Source organism: Pelodiscus sinensis, chromosome 14 (genome assembly GCF_049634645.1).
Source record: "Pelodiscus sinensis isolate JC-2024 chromosome 14, ASM4963464v1, whole genome shotgun sequence".
NCBI lineage: Eukaryota > Metazoa > Chordata > Testudines > Trionychidae > Pelodiscus > Pelodiscus sinensis.
In genome coordinates, this window is record NC_134724.1 from 19,261,171 (window position 1) to 19,272,323 (window position 11,153).

Here is an 11,153-nt window from a genome sequence, read left to right on the forward strand (position 1 = left end):
GTATCATCTGCAAATTATGACACCTCACTGTTTACTCCTTTGCCTAGATAATTTATAAATACATTTATAAATAAATATCTAAGATTGGTCCCAGGACAGACCCTTGGGGGAACCCACTAGTTACCTCTCTCTCCACTCGGAAAGCTTACCATTTATTCCTATCCTTTGTTTCCTGTCTTTTAACCAGTTATCAGTCCATGAAAGGACCTTCCCTCTTATCCCATGACAACTTACTTTATGTAAGAGGCTTTGGTGAGGGACCTTGTCAAAGGCTTTCTGGAAATCTAAGTGTACTACATTCACTGGATCCCCCTTGTTCACATGTCTGTTGACCCCCTCAAAGAACTCTAGTAGATTAGTAAGGCATGATTTCCCTTTACAGAAACCATGTTGATTTTTCCTCAACAAATTATGTTCATCTATGTGTTTGACAATTTTATTCTTTACTACAGTTTCAACTAATTTGCCAAAACTGACATTAGACTTATCAGGCTATAATTGCCAGAATCACCTCTAGAGTGCTTTTTAAATATTGGCATTACATCAGCTATCTTCCAGTCATTAGGAATTAAAGCTGATTTAAAGGATAGGTTACAAACCGCAGTTAATTGTTCCTCAGTTTCACACATGAGTTCTTTCAGAACTCTTGGGTGAATGCCGTCTGGTGACTTAAGCAAAATGCAGGACAATGTAGCACTTTAAAGACTAACAAGATGGTTTATTAGATGATGAGCTTTCGTGGGCCAGACCCACTTCCTCAGATCAAATAGTGGAAGAAAATAGTCACAACCATATATACCAAAGGATACAATTAAAAAATGAACACATATGAAAAGGACAAATCACATTTCAGAACAAGAGGGAGATGCGGGGGGGGGGGGGGGAGGGAAGGAAGGAAGGTTAGTGTCTGTGAATTGATGATATTAGAGGTGGGGAGAGTGGGATGTTTGTGAGTTAATGGTATTAGAGGTGATAATTGGGGAAGCTATCTTGGTAATGGGTAAGATAGCTTGAGTGTTTGTTCATTCCTTTTTGGAGAGTGTTGAATTTTAACATGAATGACAGTTCAGAGGATTCCCTTTCAAGTGCAGATGTAAAAGGTCTTTGTAGCAGAATGCAGGTGGTTAAGTCATTGAGAGAGTGTCCTTTCTGGTTAAAATGGCAAGAAACTGTTTTTTCTTTGTGATCTTGTCTGATATCTGTTTTGTGGGCATTAATCCTTTGGCGAAGTGTCTGAGATGTTTGTCCAATGTACCTACATGCTTCCAGCTCCCATCCAGAACACACCACACGATCCATCGTCTATAGCCAAGCCCTTCGATACAACCGCATCTGCTCTAATCCCACTGACAGAGACCAGAAGCTTCAGGATCTCTACCAAGCATTTATAAACCTCAACTACCCACCCGGAGAAATAAAAAAGCAAATTGAAAGAGCCAGACGAATACCTAGAAACCATCTACTTCAAGACAGACCCAAGAAAACCAACAATAGAACACCACTTGTCATCACCTACAACCCCCAACTTAAACCTGTCCAACACATTATCAATAAACTACAGCCTATACTGGACAGGATACCATACTCCAAGAGGCTCTGGGAGACAGACCCATAGTCTCCTATAGACAACCACCTAACCTCAAGATGATTCTTACCAACAACCACAGGACATACCACACTAATACCAACCCTGGTACCTTCCCTTGCAACAAACCCCATTGCCAGCTTTGTCCACATATTCATTCTGCTGATACCATTATTGGACCTAACCAAGTGAGTTATAAGATCAAGAACACATATTCCTGCGCATCCAGAAATATAATCTATGCTATCATGTGCCGAAAGTGTCCATCTGCTATGTACATTGGACAAACATCTCAGACCAAAGAATTAATGCCCACAAAACAGATATCAGACAAGATCACAAAGAAAAAACAGTTTCTTGCCATTTTAACCAGAAAGGACACTCTCTCAATGACTTAACCACCTGCATTCTGCTACAAAGACCTTTTACATCTGCACTTGAAAGGGAATCCTCTGAACTGTCATTCATGTTAAAATTCGACACTCTCCAAAAAGGAATGAACAAACACTCAAGCTATCTTACCCATTACCAAGATAGCTTCCCCAATTATCACCTCTAATACCATTAACTCACAAACATCCCACTCTCCCCACCTCTAATATCATCAATTCACAGACACTAACCTTCCTTCCTTCCCTCCCCCCCCCCCCCGCATCTCCCTCCTGTTCTGAAATGTGATTTGTCCTTTTCATATGTGTTCATTTTTTAATTGTATCCTTTGGTATATATGGTTGTGACTATTTTCTTCCACTATTTGATCTGAGGAAGTGGGTCTGGCCCACGAAAGCTCATCATCTAATAAACCATCTTGTTAGTCTTTAAAGTGCTACATTGTCCTGCATTTTGCTTCAACTACCCCAGACTAACACGGCTATATTTCTATCACTATCTGGTGACTTGTTACTGTTAAGTTTATCGATTTGTTCCAAAACCTCCTCTAATGACACTTCAATCTATGACAATTCCTCAGATTTGTCATTTACAAAGGACAGCTCAGGTTTGGGAATCTACCCAATAGCCTCAGCTGTGAAGACTGAAGCAAAGACTTCATTTAGCTTCTCTGTAATGACTTTATCATCTTTGAGTACTCCTTTAGCATCTCGATCATCCAAGGGCGCCACTAGTTGTTTAGCAGGCTTCCTGCTTCTGGTATACTTAAAAAACATTTTACTATTACTTTTTGAGTTTTTGGCTAGCTGTTCTTCAAGCTTCTTTTTGGCTTTTCTTATTATAGTTTTACACTTAATTTGACAATGCTTATGCTCCTTTCTATTTTCCTCACTAGGATTTGACTTACACTTTTTAAAAGATGTCTTTTTATCTCTCACTTCTTCTTTTACTTGTTAAGCCACAGTGGAACTTTTTTGATTCTCTTAGTATGTTTTTTAATTTGGGGTATACATTTAAGTAGGGCGTCTATTATGGAGTCTTTGAAAAGTTTCCGTGCAGCTTGAAGAGATTTTACTTTTGTCACTGTACTTTTTAATTTCTGTTTAATTAACCTCCTCATTTTTGTGAAGTTCCCCTTCCTAAAATTAAATGCCACAGTTTTGGGCTGCTGAGGTGTTTTTCCCAACACAGGGATGTTAAATTTTATTACGTTATGGTCACTATATCCAAGTGATCCAGTTATATTTACCTCTTGGACCAGATCCTGCACTCCTCTTAGGACTAAATCAAGAATAGCCTCTCTCCTTGTGGGTACCAGAACCAGCTGCTCCAAAAAACAGTCATTTAAGGAATCCAGAAATTTTATCTCTGCATCCCATCCTGAGCTGACGTGTACCCAATCAATATGGGGATAGTTAAAATCCCGTACTATTATTGAATTTTTTATTTTGATAGCCTCTCTAATCTCCCTTTGCATTTCATAGTCACTACCACGGTCCTGATCAGGTGGTCAATAATTTATCCCTACTGCTATATTCTTATTATTGGAGCATGGAATTACTACCATAGAGATTCTATGGAACATTTTAGCTCATTTAAGATTTTTTAGTTCAGTTGATTCTCCATTTTCTTTCACGTACAATGCTACTCCCCTACCAGCATGACCTGTTCTGTCCTTTCAATATATTTTGTACGCTGGTATGACTGTATCCCATTGACTGTCCTCATTCCAACAAGTTTCAGTGATGCTTATTATATCAATATCCTCCTTTAAAATGAGGCACCCATATTATTTATACCCAAACACTAGAAGTCTAAGCACTTTAAAATTTGTCACTATTTATCTGTCTGCCATTTCTTGATGTGTTAGACTCTTTTTCATTTGACTGTCTCAACTAATCTGAATCATACTTCCATCCTCTTCTCCTGACAAGAACACAGAGAATCTCTATTAATAGACCCTCCACTAAGACATGTCTCTGTCCGATCCATGTGTTCCTTCACACCAATCAGCTTCCCCCCAGCCCTTAGTTTAAAAACTGCTCTATGACCTTTTTAATGTTAAGTGCCAGCAGTCTGGCTCCACTTTGGTTTAGGTGGAGCCCATCCTTCCTGTATAGGCTCCCCTTATCCCAAGTTTCCCCAGTTCCTAATAAATCTAAACCCTTCCTCTCTACACCATCATCTCATCCATACATTGAGACTCTGAAGCTCTGCCTGCCTACCCGGCCCTGCATGTGGAACTGGAAGCATTTCAGAGAATGCTACCATAGAGGTCCTGGATTTCAGTCTCTTTCAGCAGCCTAAATTTGGCCTTCAGAACCTCTCTCTGACTCTTCCCTATGTCATTGGTATCTACATGTACCGTGATCACCAGCTCCTCCACAGCACTACATATAAGTCTGTCTAGATGTCTCGAGAGATCCGCAACCTTCACACCAGACAAGCAAGTCACCATACGGTTTTCCCAGTCATCACAAACCCAGCTATCTGTGCTTCTAATGATGGAATCCCCCATTACTAACACTGCCTTTTCCTAACTGCTGGTGTTCCCTCCCCCAGAGAGGTATCCTCAGTGCGAGAGGATACCACAACATCCTCTGGAAGTAGGGTTGCAATTATGGGATAATTTCCCTCTGCTCCAAATGACTGTTCTCCTTCTCTGAGCCTTTCATCCTCCTTAACCACACAGGGGCTGTCTGACCAGAATTGGGACAGTTCTACAGTGTCCTGGAAAGCCTCATTTACGTACCTTTCTTCCTCCCATAGCTCCTTCACTTCAGCCACCCTGGTCTCCAAAGCCTGTACTTCCTGAGGGCCAGGACCACCTTACATCAAATGCACACAAACACCACCTGTCCATAGGGCAGATATCATACATGCTACATTGGGTGCAATAAACAGGATAGCCCCCACTCTGCTGCTGGGCATCTGCCTACATTCTCTTCTACAGATAATTAGATTATTGATAGGGTTTTTATTTAAATTAGGCAGTTTTGTTTTTAGTTTAGTTTAAAAGTTTTAAATAATGTCAAGTGTACCTAGCCCCCTTCCAATTCCTCCTTTCAACACCCTCACGAAACTCTGTTAGCTGCCCCTCTTCCCAAAGCTTCCTGATCGCTTACTAGCAGGCTTTATAAAGCCCTGGCATTCTTGATAGCCCTGCCCACTGACTAAGGCTTCACCAATAAACAGATGGTTCCAGATTTCAAATCCTCGTTAAGCTCACAGCTTCTAACTGCCAGCCACAGCACACAGTCCTTCAAACAAACAGCTCAGCACATGAATCTCCAAACAAAACAAAACAAAACAAAACAAACAGATAAACACAAGCTCAGCACACAGTTTCTTTCAGGCAACCAGCACGTAACCTCCAAACACAAACACACACTAATGAGATGTTGTAATGTTAATACAAGTCTTTTTTTATAAAATGATAAAGATGAAAGACTGCTTCTGGGGTAAGGAGCAAAGTGAACAGCACAAAAGATTCACAGGTCCCATATTTCCATTACTACACACAAGTGTCAGGCAGACTGACTGTGAAGAACAGCCATAGCACAATACATCCTATCCAATGGAGTTGAGGAAGAGTACAATCTCTATGTCAAGTACATAGATGGCCAATGAAAACAAAACGGGAACTAACGCAGTGGGCATGGTTTCGTTGGGAGAAGAGAGTGCCAGCTTCACAGGGCAATATTATGTAGGTCAGAGTTCTTTAAAGGTCAAGTCTTAAAAAAATTGGACAGTACAGCAAAATTTCTACAGTGAAACAATCACCTGGCAGCAGCAGCAATGAAGGATTACCATGAATTTCAGGTTAGGAGGGGCCTAGACAAACAAGGGTGTGTCAGGCCTAAAATTAAAACCGATGCTACGTAAGAATGATTTCCAATCATACAGTACAAAAGGAGTCAAATCCTGTCCTCACACAGGTGATGGTCTCCAAGACTTCACTGCAAATTCCATTCACACATGAAGGAAGGATTTAGCTCTAGGTCTCCCCATTCAGATTTTAATTTTATTGTTGTCTGTCAATTGATCTTCCTGCTAAACTCTTTCAAATAGAGAGTGTTTCAGATTGTGTGGGGGGAGAGGAAGAACCAAAACACTAGAGGAAAGGTTTCATTTTAACTCTCTCCCAACAATTCAGGTAGCAATGATGGCTGATTGGGACTGACAGCTGAAAGGAACTGATATCACCACCAATCTACAATATGAGGGTTTGCTTTTATTTCCCCCATTTTCTTAGGCCATTCCTGTTTCCTGAAGTGTGCGGGTTGCCAATTTTGGCTGGATGTATTCCTGGAGATTTCATCACTTGACATCATCTTTAAAGACTTCAGGACAATCCTGGAGGGTTGGCAAAATTATTAAATGTAGTTTGGTTTCCCCTTTTCACAATTCTGTGCTCCTTTACTATGGTGAGCTACTAGAACAGTTTTTTTTTTTGTAATAGAGCAGCAGGAAGCCTCTATTCCACCCCAGTTACTTAAGAGCTGAATGGGGGATGCTCAGCAAAAATCTTCTTTATTCTTTGTACTGCATAAGGCATTGGAAAAGGAGAGACTTTTGGCCACACTCATTGTTCTAGCCTAGTAGCTAGTGAGTGAGGACTTCAGCTCCTTCTACTCTTCTCAGAACTGACTGGCAATGGGGCAAAAGACATCAAAATCTGTCACATACTACAGATCCACCAGTCCAGTAATTGTCAAGCAGAACCACAGCCCCTGTTCAGCACTGACTCGAGGCCCGTTCTTCCCTAGCAGTAACCTCCACCTGAGAACAAGAATTGACTTTGAAAAGCCATGTGATCCCTACAGTCACGCAGAGACTCTAACACTCCACTCGGTACACTTGCATACATCCCAGTGATGCTAAAAGAATAGTTCATACACTGGAGGCGGGGGGAACCACGTATTAGTTATTCAAAACCACAAAGCAGAGGTATCCTTTCATACCATGTATTATCTTCCATTAATTTAATTTTGCTCTGAGCCTCTTTTCAATGAATAAGGAAATGGAAGCACGATTTTTTCCAGAGTGTTGTTGGTCTTAGCCAGTTTTGTGTCTTTCACAATTACATTTAAACATAATGACAGATTACAGGAAGTAAGCATACAGACAGGGCGATTTATAAACTTATTTAAACAATGTAACTTTTATCAGTTGTGCTACATTAATCACAAATATACGAACAAATATTTTCTTATATATCATATTCACAAGAGTGATCAGGACAGGATTTGCTGACAACACATTTAAAAAAATAAATAATACATTGCATTTGTTTTCTGAGCTAGTTTAATGGTTTCATACAGATAAGAGGAAATCATGCACTTTCTGCAAATAGCCAAGAGTGAACATAGAATCAAAGAACATTTTGTTGTATGCACTGATGGCAAATAGGTCTTAATCAAACACACAATTGTATTCCTGGATGAGATTACAAGTTTGATTGACAAAAGTAACTGCATATATGTAGTGTTCTTAGGAAAACCTTACAAAGTTTAAGGCTTTGGCATTGTACAACATTCCAATTAAAAATTAGTCCCAAAGAACACCAATAAAGCACACATTAAATGGATTAAGAACTGGCTAGTCAACAAATCTCAAAATGCAGCTGGCAATAAGGAATCACTGAACAGGGGTGGGAGTGGTATCTCTAGTGGAGTTCGGCAGGGTTCTAGGTCCCACACTATTTAAGTATTTTCATTGATGATCTGGAAGTAAATATAAAATCAAAGTGAATAAAATTTGCATATCACACAAAAGTTGAAGCAGTAAATAAGGAGAGCCCCGCATCAATGAGGTCCATCATTATGGTTGGTATTGGGGAGGCATGTGCTTATAGAAGATTGTGTTGATTGCACCATTCCTGGAACCTCTTCCGTTTGTTTTGATAGGAGTACCCTGTGGCAGGGTGTCAACTTCTGAGGAGGATCTGTTTCACTCTCTGGGAGCGAATAAGTTCATCATTCTGGAGCCATGGAAAAGTCAAGCTGTAAGCTTCAGCTTTTGAGGGTCCAGGTGATATGGTTACCCATTGTGTTGGGTTAATGATTGAGGAGTGACGGGGAGTTGGATGGGTTTGGCGATTAACAGGTAATGGAGGTACGGGAAACAATGTTGTCTTGGCCAATGTGGTGTTATTAGGATGAACTTCACTCAGTCTCTCAGATCTTGTAGATTACCTTGGGGAACAAGGGAATTGGAGGGAATGTGTATGAAAGAGGAGCTGTCCATGGTATGGTGAACACAGCCCCTGCAGAGTGTTTGCCCTGGCCCCCTTGGGAAGAGAATCGATGGCATTTGTGATTGATTTTCATAGCAAAGAGGTCTATGCCTGGGAACCCCCCATTATCAAAAATGGGTAAAATGATTGTCAGTCTAAGTTCCCGTTCGTGGTGTTGGGAAAACTTTCTGTTCAGCTCATCTGCTCTGGTATTCTGTTGGCCTGGTATGTACTTTGAAGTTGGTGTAATGTTGTTCTTCACACACCAGTTCCAGAATGTGATTGCCTCAGCACATAGTGAGCATGATTAACCCCCCCCCCCCCCCCCGTCTGTTGATGTAATACATACAGGACGTGTTGTCCATGAGGACACATAGTATGGCCCTAGATCAGCGGTAAGAAATGGAGGCAAGCATTGTTGACTGCTCAGAGTTCTAAGACATGGATGTGCAGCCTCGTCTCTCATTGTGACCATCTGCTTTGCACCGTGTGGGGCCCACAGTGGGTTCCCCAACCTAGAATGGAAGCATCTGTAGTGATTACCCATGAGGGATCTGGGCAATGAAAGGGAACTCTGGAGAGATGATTGTGCAGGGATGTCCACCATCTCAGAGATGTGAGCACCAGTGGTGTGGGTGTAATTTGCTTGGCAAGGCTGTGCCAGTTGGGAATATATATGGATGCCAGCCAGGCTTGTAGACATCTCATGTAGAGTCTGACCAGGGACACCATGAAGGTTATTGCTGCCCTTTGTCCTATGGTCTGTAAACATGTTCAGATGGCTGTTACCGGGGCCTGTAAAATGGTTTGTACGATGTTGCACACTGTTTGGAAACAGCTCAGAGGGAGTAACGCCCTGGCCACCATAGACTCTAAAAGTGCTCCGATTAATTCTATTCTCTGGGTCAGATCCAGAGTAGATTTCTGTGTATTTATTAAGTCAGGTATAAGTTTCTCAAGTAAGGTCTGTCAGGATCATTGTATGTTGTCAAAAGGACCCCTTGATTAAGCAGTCATTGAGATACGGGAATATGACTCCCCCCTGCTTTCTGAGAAAGGCAGTGACTACTGCTAGGGTCTTGGAGAAGATGCACGGTGCTGTTGATAGTCCAAAGGGGAGGATGAGATATTGATAATGATCTTTGCCTACCATAAACTGAAGGAACCTTCTGTGGGCTGGATGTATTGTTATATGAAAATACGGGAATTGAAGGTTGATGGATGAGAACTAGTTCCCCTCATCCAGTGCCAGAATGATAGTCCCCAGGGTTACCATCCTGAACTTCTTGTTGCATACAAACTTGTAGGGCTTCTTGAGATCTAAGATTGGCCTCCATCTCCCTGTCTTTTTCAACGTGAGGAAATAGTTGGAATAAAACCCTCTTCTGTGAAACTCTGGTGGAACTCACTCTTTGGCCCCTAAGCTGATTAGTTTTTGAGCCTCTGCTTGTAGAAGGGGCTTGTGAGAGGGGTCCCTGAAGAGGGATGGGAAAGGAGGTTGAGAAGGGGGTATAGACAGGAAGAGGATGGTGTAACCAGTTCGTATCATCTCAAGGACCCATAGGTCTGCAGTGATTGGTGGTAGAAAGGCTTCAAATCGATGATGGACGATGTGCACAGGATGGGGGAAGGGTGGTCATTCAAACCTTCAACCTAAGCTTCAAATTTGCTGCCTGGGAGCAATGGCAGATGGCTGGGCATGCTGTGCCCTTCTTCTATTTGGCCTTGGTTTGGACCTGTTGTCAAAGGTCTCTGATGCTGCCTTTGGTAGGACATGTCTTTTATCCTCTGGTATGGTAAGTATCTCTTCCTCTTATTGCGCAACATGTACACATTCCAAGTGTTCCGACAGTTGTACATGAGTCTTTCATCGAATGGAGCACTTCATCCATTTTGGCCATATATAATTGGGCCCTGTCAAAGGGCAAATCTTCTACTTTAGTTTGCAGCTCCCTGGGAACACCAGATGACTGCAGCCAGGAAGCTTGGCACATAACGATCGCAGTTGCCGTTGATTGGGTTGCCACGTCTGCTATGTCCATTGTTGTTTGAAGCACTGTACAAGCAATGGACTGGCCCTCTTTCATGATGGAGTGCAGCTGTGGCCTCTTTTATTCTGGGAGGTTGTTGAGCAGCTCCTGAAGACCGGTGTAATTGGAACAGTTGTAATTATCCAGAGGGCTAGGTAGTTGGAAATTCTAAACTGGAGCGTAGCTGAGGAATAGACTTTACTCACTCAGGGTATGTCTACACTACCCTCCTAATTCGAAATAGGAGGGTAATGTAGGCATACCGCACTTGCAAATGAAGCCCGGGATTTGAATTTCCCGGGCTTCATTTGCATGAAGCCGTCTGGCGCCATTTTTAAATGCCGGCAGTTCGAACCCCGTGCCACGCGGCTACACGCGGCACGGAGTAGCTAGTTCAGATTAGGCTTCCTAATCCGAACTAGCTGTACTCCTCGTGGAATGAGGAATACAGCTAGTTCGGATTAGGAAGCCTAATCTGAACTAGCTACTCCGTGCCGCGTGTAGCCGCGCGGCACGGGGTTCGAACTGCCGGCATTTAAAAATGGCGCCGGACGGCTTCATGCAAATGAAGCCCGGGAAATTCAAATCCTGGGCTTCATTTGCAAGTGTGGTATGCCTACATTACCCTCCTAGTTCGAATTAGGAGGGTAGTGTAGACATACTCATAGATACCTAATCTTTTGGCTCCTTATCCTGGGGAGTTGATTTATATTGTGCTTGCTAGATCAGTGGCAGACAGAATCGATAACTAGAGATTGGCTGTGGATGGGAAAACAGAAAATCCATGTCCTTTGCTGGGATAAAATATTTTCTGTCGGCTCTGCAGTTGGTGGGGGAACAGAGGCCAGTGTCTACCATATGGCTCCCAAGGGCTCAATGATGGCCTCCTTTGATTGCAAAATTCTTAATA

At 42.2% G+C, this 11,153-nt stretch overlaps 1 protein-coding gene across 11 annotated transcripts in view; it reads right to left on the reverse strand.

The window, feature by feature from the left end:
• ADAMTSL3 (ADAMTS like 3) overlaps positions 1-11,153 on the reverse strand; it is a 372,565-nt gene that overhangs the window by 222,827 nt on the left and 138,585 nt on the right. The window lies entirely within an intron of this gene.